Source organism: Halichoerus grypus, chromosome 14 (assembly GCF_964656455.1).
Source record: "Halichoerus grypus chromosome 14, mHalGry1.hap1.1, whole genome shotgun sequence".
In the NCBI taxonomy this organism is placed as follows: Eukaryota; Metazoa; Chordata; class Mammalia; order Carnivora; family Phocidae; genus Halichoerus; species Halichoerus grypus.
The window spans coordinates 700,789-718,037 of record NC_135725.1 but is presented as its reverse complement, the minus strand read 5'-3'; positions in this window follow the sequence as shown (position 1 = coordinate 718,037).

Here is a 17,249-nt window from a genome sequence, read left to right as displayed (position 1 = left end):
CCACATATTAAACCACAAAACAGTAAAGACTGAAATCATACAAACTGTTGTTTAATGATAATAGAATAAAATTAGGAATAATGAAATGTGGGAAATTCACAAATATGTGTAAATGAAACTATACTTAATAATCAGTGGGTCAAAAAAGATATAAAGAAGAAAAGATCTCAAATCAATAACCTAATCTCTCACCTTAAGAAAATAGAAAAATAGAATGAACTAAGCCCAAAGCAACCAGAGGAAAGGAAATGGTAAGAATTAGAGTGGAGATATTGAAATAAGCAGTGGGAGGAAATGGAGAAAATCAACAAAACCAAAAGTTGTTTTTTTGAAAAGATCAGCAAAACAACAGACCTTTACACCAGGAAAAAAGAAGACATTACTAAAAATCAGAAGTGAAAATGGGAAAATTACTTCTGATTTTACAGAAATATAAAGGATTACAATGAAGTACTATGAATAGTTATACACCAAGAAATTAGATAACCTAAACCCGAATGCATCAGAGAGAAGGAAACAGTAAATAGAGCAGAGATGAGTGAATAGAAAAATCAATAGAAAAAAATGAAAACAAAATTATTTCCCAGAAAAGATCAACAAATTGACAAACCTTTAGCCAGACTGAAAAACAGAGAAGACTCAAATTACTGACCTCAGTGATGAGAGTGGGGATATTATGACCTGACATGAATAGAAAGGATTATGAGATATTATAACAATGCTAACAAATTAAATAACCTTGGTGAATTGACAGGTCCCTTGAATCACACCAACTACAAAAGCTGACTCCAGAGAAAATAATCGTACAGACATATAATGAGAAATTGAATCAGTACTCAAAAATCTTCCAACAGAACCTCTAGTTTCTGGTCCAACTTGTAAGGAGCTTAGAAGTCATCACTTTGTCCTAATAGGTGAAAAGCTGAACAAATTAAAAAAAAAAACCACCCTTCTTGGATCTGTCAGAGAAGTGAGGTCACAGGGCACACCACTGTCCCTAAAATTAGAGAGACAGATACAGAGAATTACAATTTACCAGAGCAGTTAAAACCTGGGCAGGAAAACCTGAACTGTAATTGGCAGGTTGCTGAAAGCTCAGTGTAGTGAGAAGTCTGGGAGGGCCCAGTCATAGAGGACCCTCACACTTATGTGAGTTTTACCTCCAGCAGCTCTACGGGATTCTCACTGAATGTCAGAGAAAAGTCCCTTCAGTCTTCTGTCCAGCAGCAGAAGGGGAAAAGGAGCCATTTTGAAATGTCCTAGAGTATTCTGCCTTAACCAGCCTTCCTCTCAGGACAAACTACTTTACCATGGCCTAGGAGACCTGGAGGAAGGGAAATACCCAACTCCAGTCCCCTCTGGCCATACTTTACTACTTGAAGGGGTGAAAAGAAGAAAAAAACTGTGAAGCACTTGTGAAGTTCAGAGCCCAAGGGCACAGGTGCTCTAATCACAGACCTAGTTGTAGGCCTGTAGAATCCTTCCTCTTCCGTGCACCTTACCAGTATATTACTAAGGCATATTTACACTGGTTCCCTTTCCCCAGTGCATCGCAGTCTGGCTTTCAACAAAAACTTAAACATAATAAAACTAAGAGAAAAAAAAAAAAAAACCAAACACACTCTATAAAACAGAGTATCAGAACCAGATTCAGATATAGCAGAAATGTTGGAAGTATCAGATCAGGAATTTAAAATAACTTTGACTAATATTGAGGGCAGTAATGGAAAAAGTAGACACCATGTAGAAACAGATGGGTAATATAAGCAGAGAGATGGAATGATCTAAGAAAGATTTTAAAAATTCTGGAAATAAACCACTGTGACAGTAATAGAGAAAGCCTTTGATGAGCTCATTAATAGATTGGACACAGCTGAGGAATCGCTGCGCTTTGGGATATGTCAGTACAAATGTCCAAAACTGAAGAGCAAAGAGAAAAAAAGAATGGGAAAAAAAAAAAAAACGTAAAAGAATATCACTGTGGGACAACAACAAAAGGTGTATCATATGCACAGAGGAACACCAGCAGGAAAAGAGAAAGGAAGAGAAGCAATATTTGAACCGACAGAATTTCCCCAGATTGTTGAACACCAAACTACAGCTCAGAGAACATTGAGGGGGACAATACCAAAATAAAATTACACCTAGGCACATGATATTCAAACTACAGAAAATCAAATACAAAGAACCCTAAAAGAAGCCAGAGAGGTTGGGGGTGGGGGGGTTGGGGGAGTTTTACCTGTAGTGAGTGAAAGATAAGAGTTACATCTGACTTCTTAGAAACCATGCAAGCAAGAAGAGAGTGGAGCGAAATATTTAAACTGGTTAGAGAGAAAAGACCAACCTATAATTCTGTATCCTGTGAAATTATCTTTGAAAAATAAGACATAAAGACATGCTCAGACAAAAATTGAGGGAGTTTGTTGCCAGTACACCTTCCTTGCAATAAATGTAAAAGTTTTTCAGAGAGAAGGAAAATTGTATAGGTCAGAAACTCAGAACTACATAAAGAAAGGAAGATTGTTAGAGTAGGGATAAATAAAGGTAAAGTAAAAACCCCCTTGTACTTCTTGTTAATTGATCTAATAAGTTTGTTCAAAATAATAATAGTAATTTTTTTATGATTACAGCATATGCATAAGTGAGATGAAAGCAATGCTACAAGGGACAGGAGGTAAGAATTAGGAATATTTTGTTATTATAAGGTACTTGCACTAATTGAGAAGTGGCATGGTATTATTTGAAAGTGGACTTGCATAGGGGTGCCTGGGTGGCTCAGTCGGTTAAGCATCCGACTCTTGATTTCGGCTCAGGTTATGATCTCAGGGTTGTGAGATTGAGCCCCGCATCAGGCCCCATGCTGGGCGTGGAGCCTGCTTAAGATTCTCTCTCCCTCCCTGCCTCCCCTCCTAAAAAAAAAAAAAAAGAAAGAAAGAAAGTGCAGCCAGTTAATTGTAAATATATTTTGCAAACTGTTGGGCAACAACTAAAAGAAGTTTAAAAAAAGCATAACTGGTATGCTAAGAAAGAAGACAAAAATCGGAACAAAGAACAAGGGCAATGATTAAGAGTCAGTGGTCTAAATACACCAATTAAAAGACAGGCTGTCAGAGTGGATCAATAAACAAAGACCTTACTGTATGCTGTCTGCAAGAAACCCATTTTAAATAAGCAGACACACATAAATTAAAAGCAAAGGGATGGAGAAAGATATGCCATCCTAATACTAATCCAAAGAAAGTGGGTGTAGCTATATTAATTTCAGACAGGGCAAACTTCAGAGCACAGAAAGTTAGAGGATAAAGATGGGTTTTATATAAGGACAGAGGGATCGGTTCTCCAAGAATATAACCATCCTTAACGTGTAATCCCCTAACAACAGGGCGTCTGACTATGTGAGGCAAAAGCTAGTAGAATTGCAGGAAGAACTTGAGAAATCCACTATTATAGTTGAAGATTTGAATACCGCTCTCTCAGAAATGGACAGATCCGATAGGCATAAAATCAATAAGGACATAGTCGAACTCAACAGCACCATCAGTCAACTGCTTATAATTGGCAACTGTAGACAGCTTCATCCACCAACCTCCTTCTGAAGCTCACATGGAACATTTACCAAGATCGACTACATTCTGGTCCCCAGAACACTTTAAAACATTTAAAAGAAGAGAAATCATGCAATGTATGCTCTCAAAACACAATGAAATTCAACTAGATTCAATAATAAGATAGTTGGAAAATCCTAAAATACATGGGGATTTGCAATAGACTGCATATGTCCTCCAAAATTCATATGTTGGAACTTAATCCTGAACGTGACAGTATTGGGAGGTGGGGCCTTTGAGAAGTGAGAACGTCATGAGGGTAGAGTCCTGATGAGTCAGATTAGTGCTTTATAAAAGAGGGCCGAGAGAGCTCGCCTTTTGCTGTGTCCTCAGTGGGCTCTCACCAGACACTGAATCTGCTGGCACTTCCCTGCCTTGGACTTCCCAGACTCCAGAACTATAAGAAATAAATTTCTGTTGTTATAAAGCACCCAATTCCATGTTATTTTTTTTAAATAAGGAAATCTCTTCAGGGGTACTATACTCTCAATAAAAACAAACAAACAAATGAAATCCCCTCATTAAAACTTACTGTGCTTTGATACTGTATCTAAAAAGTCATTGACATGTCCAAAGTCATAGATTTTCTTTCATGTTACCTTGTGGGAGTTTTATGGTTTTGTGTACAGTCCATGAAAGATAAAATTGATAAGCTGAACTTCATTAAAATTAAATGGTTAAAAGAATTAGAGGATAAGCAACAGCCTTGGAGAAAATATCTGGTAAAGGGCTATTATCCAAAGTATACAAACAATTAAAATTCAACAATAAGAAAACATAGGATACTAAACTATCAGTGGGTCAATGAGGAAATCAAAGAGGAAATAAAAAATACATGCAGATAAATGAAAATGAAAATGAAAACACAATGGTCCAAAATCTTTGGGATACAGTGAAAGCAATTCTAAGAGTGAAATTTACAATAATACAGGCCCACCTCAAGAAATAAGAAAAATCTCAAATGAACAATCTGATCTTACACTTAAAAGAACTAGAAGAACAAAGCCCAAAGTTAGCAGAAGAAATAATAAAGAGCAGAAAAGATGAAATAGAGACCCAAAAAAATCCCAAACCAAAAAACAATAGAAAAGATCAAAGAAACCAAGAGCCGGTTCTTTGAAAAGAGAAACAATCTTGATAAACCTTTAGCAAGACTCATCAAGAAAAAAAAGAGACTCAAATAAATTGAAGAGAAGTAACAACCGATATCACAGAAATACAATGGATTATATAAGACTACTATGGAAAATCATGTGCCAACAAATTGGACAACCTAAAAGAAATGGATTCTTAGAAACATATACTCTTCCAAAACTGAATCAGGAAGAAATACAAAATATGAACAGACCAATTGCTGGTAATGAAATTGAATCAGTTACCAAAAAACTCCCAACAAACAAAAGTCCAGGACCAGCTGGATTCATAGCTGAATTCTACCAAACATTTAAAGAAGAGTTAGTTCTCCTCAAACTATTCCAAAAAATAGAAGAGGAAGGAATGCCTCTAAATACATTCTAGAAGGCCAGCACTACCCTGATACCAAAACCAGTCAAAAACACTACAAAAAAGAAAACTACAGGCCAATAACACTGATAAACATAGATGCAAAAATCCTCAACAAAGTATTCACAAACTGCATTCAACACTACATTAAAAGGATTATACACCGGGCACCTGGGTGGCTCAGTTGGCTGAGCGACTGCCTTCGGCTCAGGTCATGATCCTGGAGTCCTGGGATCGAGTCCCGCATCGGGCTCCCTGCTCAGCAGGGAGTCTGCTTCTCCCCCTGACCCTTCCCCCCTCTCATGCTCTCTCTCTCTATCTCATTCTCTCTCTCAAATAAATAAAATCTTTAAAAAAAAAAAAAAAAAGGATTATACACCATGATCAAGTGTGATTTATTCTGGGGATGGAAGGGTGGTTCAATATTTGCAAATCAATCAATGTGATACATGGAGTTAAAACAATAAAAATCGTGATCATCTGAATAGTTGCAGAAAAAGCACTTGACAAAATTCAACATCCATTCATAATAAAGACTGTCAACAAAGTGGGTTTAGAACATAACTCAAGATAATAAAGGCCATATATGAAAAACCCACCACTAACATCATACTCACTGGTGAAAAGATGAAAGCCTTTCTTCTAAGGTTAAGAACAAGACAAAAATACCCACTCTCACCACTTTTATTCAACATTAGTACTGTTAGTCCTAGCCACAACAGACAAGAAAAAAAAAATAAAAGACATACAAGTTGGTAAGAAAGAAGTAAAAGTTTTGCTATTTGCAGATGACATGATAGTATATATAGAAAACCCTGGGGTGCCTGGCTGGTTCAGCTGGTAGAGCATGATCCCAGGGTCATGAGTTCAAGCCCCATGTTGGGCATGCAGCATCCTTAAAGGAAAAACAAACAACCCTAAAGATTCCACTAAAAAACTATTAGAAGTAATAAGTGAATTCGTAAGGTTGCAGGGTACAAAATTACTACACAGAAATTTGTTGCATAATAACAAAGTAGCAGAAAGAGAAATTAAGATGATTTCATTTACAATTGCACCAAAAAAAAAAAAAAAAAAATTCAAATACCTAGGAATAAACTTAACCAAGGAGGTGAAAGACTTGTACTCTGAAAACTTTAAAACATTTATGAAGAAAAATTGAATGGGGCGACTGGGTAGCTCAGTTGGTTAAGCGTCTGCCTTTGGCTCAGGTCATGATCTTGGTCAGGGTCCTGGGATCGAGCCCTGTATTGGGCTCCCTGCTCAGTGGGGAGTCTGCTGCTCCCTCTCTCTCTGCCTCTTCTCCGCCCCCCCACCCCCCGCTCATGCACATGCAAACACACTCTTTTCTAAATAAATAAATGAAATATTTTTAAAAAATTTAAGATGACACAAATGGAAAGATAGTCCATTCTCATGGATTGAAAGAATATTGTTAAAATGTCCATAGTACCCAATAGTATCTACAGATTCAATGCAATCCCTATCAAAATACCAACAGCATTTTTCACAGAACTAGAACAAATAATCCTAAATTTTGTATGGATCCACAGAAGACCCTGAATAGCCAAAGCAATCGAGAAAAAAGAACAAAGCCTGAGGTATCACAATCCCAGACTTTGAGATATACTACAAAGCTACAGTAATCAAAGCAGTATTGTACTGGCACAAAAATGACCGATGGATCAATGGAACAGGATAGAGACCCCAGAAATAAAGCCACACATATATGGTCAATTAATCTACAACAAAGGAGACAAGAATATACAATGGGGAAAAGACACTATCTTCAATAAATGGTGTTTATTGGACAACTACATGCAAAAGAATGAAACTGAGCCACTATCTTACATCACACACAAAAATAAACTCAAAATGGATTTAAGACCTTAATGTTGGACCTGAAACCATAAAACTCCTACAAGAAAACACAGTAATTTCTCTTATATTGGTCTTAACATTTGTCTAGTTATATCTCCTAAGGCAAGGGAAACAAAAGCAAAATTAAATGATTGATACTACACAAAAATAAAAAGCTTTTGCACAGCAAAGAAAACCATCAACCAAGCAAAAAGGCAACGTACTGAGTAGGAGCAGGTATTTGCAAATGATATAACCAATAAGGGGTTAATATCTAAAATATATAAAGAACTTAGGGGTACCTGGGTGGCTTAGTCAGTTAAGCGGCTGACTCTGGATTTCAGCTCAGGTCATGATCTCAGAGTCCTGGGATTGGGGCTCTGCACTCAGTGGGGAGTTTGCTTGAGGATTCTCTCCCTCTCCCTCTGCCCCTGCCCTCGCTCTCTCACTCTCTTTCTCTTTCTCAAATCTTAAAAAAAAAAAAAAAAAAAAAAGAACTTATACAACCCCACATCAAAAAAGCCCCAAGTAATCCTATTAAAAATGGGGAGAGGACCCAAAAAGACGTGTTTCCAAAGAAGACATGCAGATGTCCAACAGACACATGAAAAGATGCTCAACATCACTAATTATCAGGGAAATGCAAATCAAAACCGCAATGAGATATCACCTCACACCTGTCAGGATGGCTAGAGTAAAATATATAAGAAATAATAAGTGTTAGCAAGGATGTGGAGAAAGAGGAACTGTTGTGCACTGTTGGTGGGAATGTAAATTGGTGCAACCTCTATGGAAAACAGTATGGAGATTCCTCAAAAAATTAAAAAGAGAAATACCATAGGATCAAGAATTCCGCTGCTGGGTGTTTACCCAAAGAAAGCAAAAACAATAATTCTAAAAGATATATGCACCACTATGTTTATTGCAGCATTATTTACAATAGCTAAAATATGGAAGTAACCAAAGTGTCCATGGATAAATGAATGGATAAAAAAACGTGTTGTGTAGGGGCACCTGACTGGCTCAGTTGGAAAAGTGTGCAACTCTTGACCTCAGGGGTGTGAGTTCAAGCACTATATTGGGCATGAAGCTTACTTTAAAAAAAAGGTGTGGCATATGTATATACAATGAAGTATTACTCAGCCATGAAAAAGGAGATCTTGCCATTTTGACAACATGCGTAGACCTAGAGCGTGTTAGATTAAGTGAAACAAGTCAGATTGAGAAAGACATGCCATATGATTTCACGTATATGTGGAATCTAAAAAACAAATGAACAAAAACAAACAAAAAGCAGAAACAGACCCATAAATACAGAGAAGAAACCAGTGGTTGCCAGCGGGGAGAGGGTGGGAGGATGGGCAAAATGGGTGAAGGGAAGTGGGAGATACAGGCTCTCAATTATGGAATAAATAAGTCATGGGGATGAAGGGCACTGCACAGGGAATATAGTCAGTGGTGCTGTAGTACTGTGGTGTGGAGACAGACGGCAGCTACACTCGTGGTGAGCGCAGCATAACGTATAGAGTTGTTGAATATGTTATGTTGGACACCTGAAACTAATGTAACGTTGGGTCAACTATACTTCAAAAACAAAAAAAAATGAAGGAAAACTGACCCAATTTAAAAATGGGTATAATATATGAACAAACACTTCACAAAAAAAAGATATATAAGATGGCTAATAAACTATGAAAAGACGCTCAACGTCATATCGCATTAGAGAATTGCAAATTAGAACGAGATACCACTACACACCACTAGATTTTGGCCATCCAGTATCTGTGTGATACCGTAAGAGTGGATCCCTGTCATTATACATTTGTCCAGATCCATAGAATGTACAACACTAAGAGTGAACCCTAATGTAACCTATGGACTTAGGTGATTATTATGGGTCAATGCAGTTTCATGAGTTGCAACACGTGTACCACTCTGGTGGGGATGTTGGTAAAGGGGGAATCTGTGCGTGTGCAGAATAATCTGTGGCATTGATAAACCCTGAATTGGGGATAGAGATTATGAGTGGGGGTGGGATTAGTGGGTACATAGGGGACTCAGCAGCATTTATGTAATGTTTTACTTCTCAAATATGAAAAGGATCTGGAATAAATATGGCCAAATGATAAGATCTGATAGCACTGGGCACAGGATTAAAAAATAGACAAAGAAAACAGACTACAGGCAATTTCCAGGAAGGGAGGGAGGTTCTGCTCCCCAACCTCCTATTTGCTTCAGTTTCAATAAAAACAACTGTTGGGAGTTTTCCCTCCCTGCCCAAGGGTGAGGACCCTGACCCAGAGGGTCCTTAGACCATGGCCTATGTTGGGGAGCAGTGGCCCCCGCTGCAGGCATTCCATGGTTGAAGCAGGACTGGCTCCAGACAGACCTCAGCTGGCTGGCTGGGGCGGACCGTGGTGGGTGCTGTCCAAAGGCTAGGACCTCCCTAGGTCAGGTGCGGGCCACCTCAGCAGTCTGCTCAGTCACAAGTGAGGTCTTGCCTCAGTGCCATCCAAAGGTGCGTGTGGGGCGTGGCCTCATCACACTAAGATCTGGGGTTGGAGGCAAGGGTTTACTTTATACTGGATAGTCCCCCCACACCAGCATGTGTTTGCGTCACTGCCTGCTGAGTGAACTGGAGTCCCTTCTGCTCCCATAAAGGAGGGTCTAGGTCCCTGACCCTGTGCTCCTCCCTCGCCCTCGTGACACCAGGCTACACAGGGCCAGAGATATGTACTTCAACATGGAATATCACCACCCAGGTGCCACAAGACAGCAAGGAAACTGTGCCTGAGCGTCTCCTCTCCAGACTGGCTGAAGAATTCCAAATGGCTTCCTGGGCTTGGGGCCTTGACCTCCCTGTCCCAGGTGGGCCCGCAGGAAGCTCTGCATTCAGGGACTACTCCCTCCACCCTGTCCTCACCACCACAGTAACAGGACTTTCTTCTCTGCAAATGAACCCATCCTTTCTTCACTGTATACCCCCTCCCCCACTGGAAGGTAACTTCCTGTGACCTCACGACCTCTGTGGTGTCCGCCATGCCCAGCTCCCAGTAAGTGCCTGTCCAATGAATGTAGCAATGAGTGAATGAATGAATGAAACCAAAATCTGGGTTTGGCTGTGGGCATGCATGTATACACCCATGTTTTGCCACACCAGGTGCACATGGTGTCTCTCAGGGGTGATCCCACCACAGGCTGTCAGTGATGAGGAGTGATGGGCAAGAAGAATGAATGTAGCCAACTATCACACAAGAATGGAATAAGCAGGCAGGGTCTGTTCTGGGGACTTTGAGAGGCAGAGACAAAGGCCATGCTTGGGAGGATGGGTAGCCTGCAGGCTGGGGTGGGGGAGTTGATGCATTTACCTGCTTTAGTGGGTGCGGAGGAGGAAAGGCTGTATGCATCCAGCTGGGCACCCTGGCCTTTGCGTTCTACCAGTGCGTGCAGCAGGTGGTAACTCAGCAACCCAAAGAAGGGTCAGGAAACCTTGCAGCCTGCCTGGGGTTCAAATGCAGCGCAATTGGAACTGTCCTTCATCTGGGCCACAGGGACCGTGGGCCAAGTCAGAAAGATATTCCACGCAAATAGTATCCAAAAGAAAAGAATGCCTATACTAATCTCAGACAAAATAGACTTTAAGTGCAAAAAGCTTACAAGAGACAAAGAAGGACATAATATATTAATAAAAGGCTCAATATGGCAAGAAGATCTGACCGTTAAAAGCATTTATGCACTGAATGACAGATCATCAAAATATATAAAGCAAAAACAGAGTTTTAAATACAGAGAACAAACTGGTGGTTGCCAGAGGGTGTGGGTGGGGGAATGGGTAAAATAGATAAAGGGGATTAAGAATACACTTACCATGATGAACACTGAAAAATGTATAGAATTGTTGAACTATTATATTGTACACCTGAAACTAATATAACACTGTGTTAATTATACTTCAATAAAAATAAGTAAAATTCATATATATGTGTGTATGTATGTATCATCAAAACAGAGAAGATAAAAACAAGAGTCGGTTAGGATGTAAAATGGTGCAGCCACTGTGAAAGACATAATGATGGTTTTTCAAAAAATTAAAAATAGAATTACAATATGACCCAGCAATTCCACTTCTAGGTATATACCCAAAAGATGTGAAAGCAGGCTCTCAATATTTGTATACCCCTGTCCATAGCAGCATTATGCACAATCGCTACAGCACAGGAACAATCCAGGTGTCCACCAGTGGATATCTTCTGGCCTCCAAAGCTTTTGAAGAGAAATCCCTTGCATGTGGCAAGTAACTTCTTCCTTGCTGCTTTCAGGATTCTCTTTTTGTCTTTTGAAAGTTTGATTATAATACATCTTGGTGTGGTTCATCTTAGTTGGAGTTAGTTGAGCTTCTTGGAGTTAGCTGAGATTCCTGGATGTTTATATTCATATCTTTCATCAAATTTGGGGAGTTTTCAGCCATTATTTCTTCACATATTCTCTCTGCCCCATTCTGTCTCCCCTCTCTTTCAGGGACTCCCACAATGTGTATGTAGGTCCAGTTGATGGTGTCCCTTAGGCTCTGTTTACCTTTCTTGACTTTTTTCCTTCTGTTCCTCAGGCTCAATAATTTCTATTTTCCTATCTTCAAGTTCAAGGACTCTTTTTTATTTTCTTTTGCAGCTTTCAAAATTATCTTTGTCTTTGATTTTGGACATTTTTATTATAATGTGTCTCAGTTAATCTGTTTGGAGATGTGAGCTTCATGTACCTGGGTGTCCATATCTTTCCCCAGATTTAGGAATTATTCAGCCATTATATCTTTATTTTTTGTTTTTTGGTTTTTTTTTAAAGATTTTATTTTATTTATTTGACAGAGACACAGTGAGAGAGGGAACACAAGCAGAGGTAGTGAGAGAGGGAGAAACAGGCTTCCTGCCCAGCACGGAGCTCGATGTGGGACTTGATCCCAGGACCCTGGGATCATGACCTGAGCCGAAGGCAGACGCTTAACAACTGAGCCACCCCGGCACCCTAGCCATTATATCTTTAAATAAGCTTTCTGCATCTTTCTGTCTTTCACCTTCTGAGATTCTCATAATGCATATAGTTCACCCTTGAAGAGTATGGGCGTTAGGGGTGCTGGCCCCCTACACAGTTGAAAATCCACATATAACTTCTGACTCCTCAAAAACTTAACTACTAATAGTTGACCAGAAGCCTTACCAATAAAATAAGCAGTCAATTAACACATACTTCATATGTTATATGTATTATATACTGTATTACAGTAAAGTGTGCTAGAAGAAAAAAATGTTAAGAAAATCATAAGGAAGAGAAAATACTTTTACAGTACTGTATTGTGTTTATCGAAAAAAGAAATCCACATATAAGTGGACCCAAGAGTTCAAACCCACGTTATTCAAGGGTCAACTATATATTGTTTCACTTGATTATGTTCCATAATTCATGTAGGATTTCTTCATTCTTTTTAATTCTTTTTTTCTCTTCCCCTGACTGGGTAATTTCAAATGACTTGTCTTCCAAATTTACTTTCTTCTGCTCGATCAGGTCTGGTGTTGATATTTTCTATTGCATTTTTCACTTCATTTATTTTCTTCAGCTCCAGAATTTTTATTTGGTTCTTTTTAATGACTTCTGTCTCTTTTGAACCTCTCATTTTGTTCATGTATTGTCTTCCACATTTTGTTGAGTTGTCTCTTCTTGTTCTTTTGTAGCTTGCTGAGATTCCTTAAACAATTATTCATTGTCAATTCATAGATCTCCATTTATTTGAGGCTGGTTACTAGAACATTATTCCTTTGGTGGTATCATGTTTCCTTGACCTTTCACGTTCTGTGACGTCTTGCATTGTGGTCTTTGCATTTGAAGAAGCAGTCACATGCTCCCATCTTTACTGACTAGCTTCAGTAGAGAAGTATCTTTACTGGCTAGGGATTCTGAGGCTTTCTCAGAACTTTCCTATGAAAGTGTCCGCTCAGTGCTTCTTGTTATCTCTTGGAGGGGATGACTTAAGATCACATGCATTCTCCATCCTGCAAAGCCAGGCCAGATGCTAAGAGCCTCTCTTTACTTTCCATGGCGTACTGCCATGAAATGCTCAATCTGCATGCCTGCTCCCAGTCCTGCAAAGTTGGACTGGCTTTATGCATGTGTTTACTGGCCATCTGCAAGACACCACACAGGGCCCTGGCTATAGGGGATGGGGTGGTTGAGGCCCATGGAGAGTTGTGGGTGCCTGCAAGCCAGTTCGGGGGGGGAGGTGTCCACAGGTAAGGTGTCCCCAGGGGCTTATGGGCCTCCTCCCTGATGGAGTTTCCAAAGCAGTTATTAGGCTCTGTGACAAATTTAATGAGTTCCAAGTGCTGGCTGCTATGTTCCCAGCCTCTCCCAGTCCCTCAGCTATGCATATCACAGTATTCTGGGTGGGGTGAGAAAAAAGTGGGTCTCTTGGGCAGAGACCTGCAGGTGGGGAAATCAGGTGCCAACTCATATGCTCTCATTTTCTTCTGTGGGGAAGTTGTGGGTCAAGGGATTCTCTCTTGGCCCTGAGCTATGCAACTTCAGTGAGGGGTGATGCAGGTAAAGTGAATTTGTTCTTCCTGACCTCTTCTGTGCATCAATTCTCAGATTTTTTTTTTTTTTTGCTCCGCTACTGTTCTGAAACTTTCCCACTTGACTTTTCCCACAAAAATTAATCTCATCTGTGAATGATTATCAAAATCAGTGTTCTGTGGGGTGGATGATGATAGAAATTCCTGTTCTGCCATATTACTGGTGTCACTTCCTCCCTTTCAACTGATGTCACAGTATTACATCTTTATACATCATATGTCCAAAAACATAAACTAACAGTTTTTAAAGGCATTAGTCTCTTAAATGATGTAGAAAATAATATGTGGTTACAAACCAAAGTTACAGTAATAGCAGATCTTATAATTGCCCTTGTATTTACTGTTACTGAGACTTCTGTGTCCCATTATCACTTCAAGTTACTGTCTAGTGTCTTTTCATTTCAAGATGCAAGACGCCCTTATGTTTCTTGCAGGGCAGGTCAGGTGGTCAAAAAGTCCCTCAGCTTTTGTTATATGAGAATGTCATGATTTCTTCACTTTTGACTGGATTTGTATTTTGCTGGATATAGGATTCTTGGTTGATGGTTTTTTGTTTTGTTTTGTTTTAACACTTTGAATATATCAGCCCACTGCTTTCTGGACTCCAAAAGTTCTGATGGGAAATCTGCTGATGGTCTCATTGAAGACCTCTTGTATGTGATGAGTCACTTCTCTCTTGCTGCTTTCAAAATTCTCTCTTTGTCTTTCCACAGTTTGATTGTAATGTGTCTCAATGTGGATCTCTAAGTTCATCATACTTGGAGCTTATATTCATGTTTTTCATTAAATTTGGGAAGTGTTTGTTCACTATTTCTTCAAATATTTTCTCTGCCCCTTTCTCTCTTTTCTCCTACTAGGACCCCCACCCCCAGTGTGCATGTTGGTCTCCTTGATGGTATGCCCCAGACCCCTTGGGCTCTATTCACTTTTCTTCAATCTTTCTTTCTGTTTCTCAGTTTCAGTCATTTCAGTTGTCCTGTTTTCAAGTTCACCAATACTTGCTTCTGCCTACTCACAGTTGCCTTGGAATCCCTCTGCCGAATTTCTCACTTCAGTTGTACTTTTTAGCTCCAGAATTTCTTTTGGGTTTCTTCTTAGTTTTATTTTTAGACTCATGAAATTTGCATCTTTCTCACATCCAGAATACATTCACTCTCATCCTAACATTCCCGAAGTCTTAACTCACTCCTGTATCAGTTCTGAGTCCCAAACCTCACCTACATATCATCTAAATCTAGTGTGGGTGAGATTCAAGGTATGATCCTGCCTGAGGCAATATTCACCTCCCACTGTGAACCTATGAAACCAGACAAGTTATCTGCTTCCAAAATACAATGGTGGGACAGGCATAGGTAGGCATTGTCCCAAAAGGAGAAATCAGAAAGAAGAAAGGGGTTATGGGTCCCAAGTAAGTTCAATAAGTCCCAAGTAAGGAGAAAAAAAATCCGAGTAGATTTTAAGGCTTGAGAATAACCCCTTTTAGCTTGGTGCTCAGTTCTTCAGGCCCACTCTGGTGGCAGCTTTGCATTCTGGGCCCACTGGGGTGGCAGTCTGACCCCTGGTCTGTTGAAATCAATTAGGTGGCCTTGCTCTCCTAAACTGAGTTGCTGAGGTGTAATAGTTCTTAATATATTTTGGGTATTATATTTTCCCAGATACACGGTTTTCAAATATATCCCTCTATTTTATGGGTTGTCTGTTTGCATTAGTGATAGTGTCCTTTTGGGCACAAAGGTTGTTAATTTGATGAAGTCCAGTTTATTTTATTTTTTTCTTTTACTGCTTGTCTTCTGGTGTCATACCTAAGAAACCATTGCCTTATCCAAGGTCATGAAGATTTAAATCTTTCTTTCTAAAAGTTTTATGCTTTAGCTTTTACACTTAGGTGTTTCATCCACTTTTGATTTTTGTCTGTGGTGTGAGGTAGGGATCCAATCTCATTCTTGCATGTGGATGTCCAGTTATTCCAGCACCATTGTTGAAGACACTCTTCTTTGCCTGTTGAATGGTCTTGGCACTCTTGTTGACAATCAGTTGGATGAATAGGTTTATTTATGGATTCTCAATTATATTCTTTTCATCTAAATATCCATACTTATGTCAGAATAAGTCTTGATTATTGTAGCTTTGTAGTAAGTTTTGAAAATCAGAAGTGTGAGTTCTCAGGGCGCCTGGGTGGCTCAGTCATTAAGCGTCTGCCTTCAGCTCAGGTCATGTTCCCAGGGTCCTGGGATCAAGTCCCACATCGGGCTCCCTGCTCAGCTGGGAGTCTGCTTCTCCCTCTCCCTCTGCCTGCTGCTTCCCCTGCTTGTGCTCTCTCTCTGTGTCAAATAAATAAATAAAATCTTAAAAAAAAAAAAAAAGAAATGTGAGTTCTCCAACATTGTTCTTCTTTTTCAAGGTGGTTTTGGCTTCCTATCCATGGACAGGTGATGCCTTTCCATTTCTTTAGGTCTTTATTAATTTCTTCCAACAATGTTTTATAGTTTTTAGTATACAAGTTTTGTACTTCCTTGGCTAAATTTATTCCAGGGTATTTTTTTGTAGTAAAATATACATAACATAAAATTTACCATTTTAGTCATTTTTAAGTGAGCAGTTCACTGGCATTAATTTAACATTTTATTTATTTTTAAAGATTTTATTTATTTGTTTGTCAGAGAGAGAGAGAGAGCCCAAGCAAGGGGAGCGGCAGGCAGAGCAGGCAGAACAGGCAGAGGGAGACTCCATCCCAGGACCCCGGGATCATGACCTGACCCAGAAGCAGTTGCTTAACCGACTGAGGTACCCAGGTGTCCCTAATTTAATATTTTAAATAGTTGTGCAACAACCATGATTATTTATCTCTAACTTGTTCAACATCCCAAACAGAAGACTCTGTGCCCATCAAATAGTAACTTCCCATTCTTTTCCCCTAGTCCCTGACAACCACAATACTACTTTCTGTCTCTATGAAGTTGACTATTCTATGTATTTCACATAAATGGAATCATAAAATAAGTGGCCTTTTTTTGCCTGGACTCTTTCATTTAACATAATGTATTCAAGATTTATCCATGTTGTAGCATATGTCATAATTTCATTCCTTTGGAAGGGTAAATAATATTTCATTGTATGTATATACCACATTTTGTTCATCCATTCATCTGTTGGTAGACAACTGATAGTATCCACCATTTTGTTACTATGAATAATGCTATTAACATTAATACACAAATGCCTGTTCTAGTCCCTGCTTCAGTTTTCTTCGGTATATACCCCAAAGTGGTATTGCTGATCATATGGTAATTTTTAATTTTTTGAGGAAGTAACTGCTATACTATTTTCAAAAGCAGCTGCACCATTTTACATTCCTACTATCCTATGAACAATGCACAGGTATTCCTATTTCTCCACATACTTGCCAACACTTGTTTTCTGATTTAAAAAAAATTATAGCCATCCTAGTAGGTGTGAAGTGGTATCTCATTGTGGTTTTGGTTTGCATTTTCCCAATATTTGTGATGCTGATCATCTTTTCATGTGCTTATTGGCAATTTAAATCTTTTTTGAAGAAATCTCTTTGCCCATTTTTAAATTGGGTTGTTCATTTGTTGTTGGAGTTTTTGTATATTCTAGATCTTAATCTCTCATCAGATATATGATTTGCAAATATTTCCCC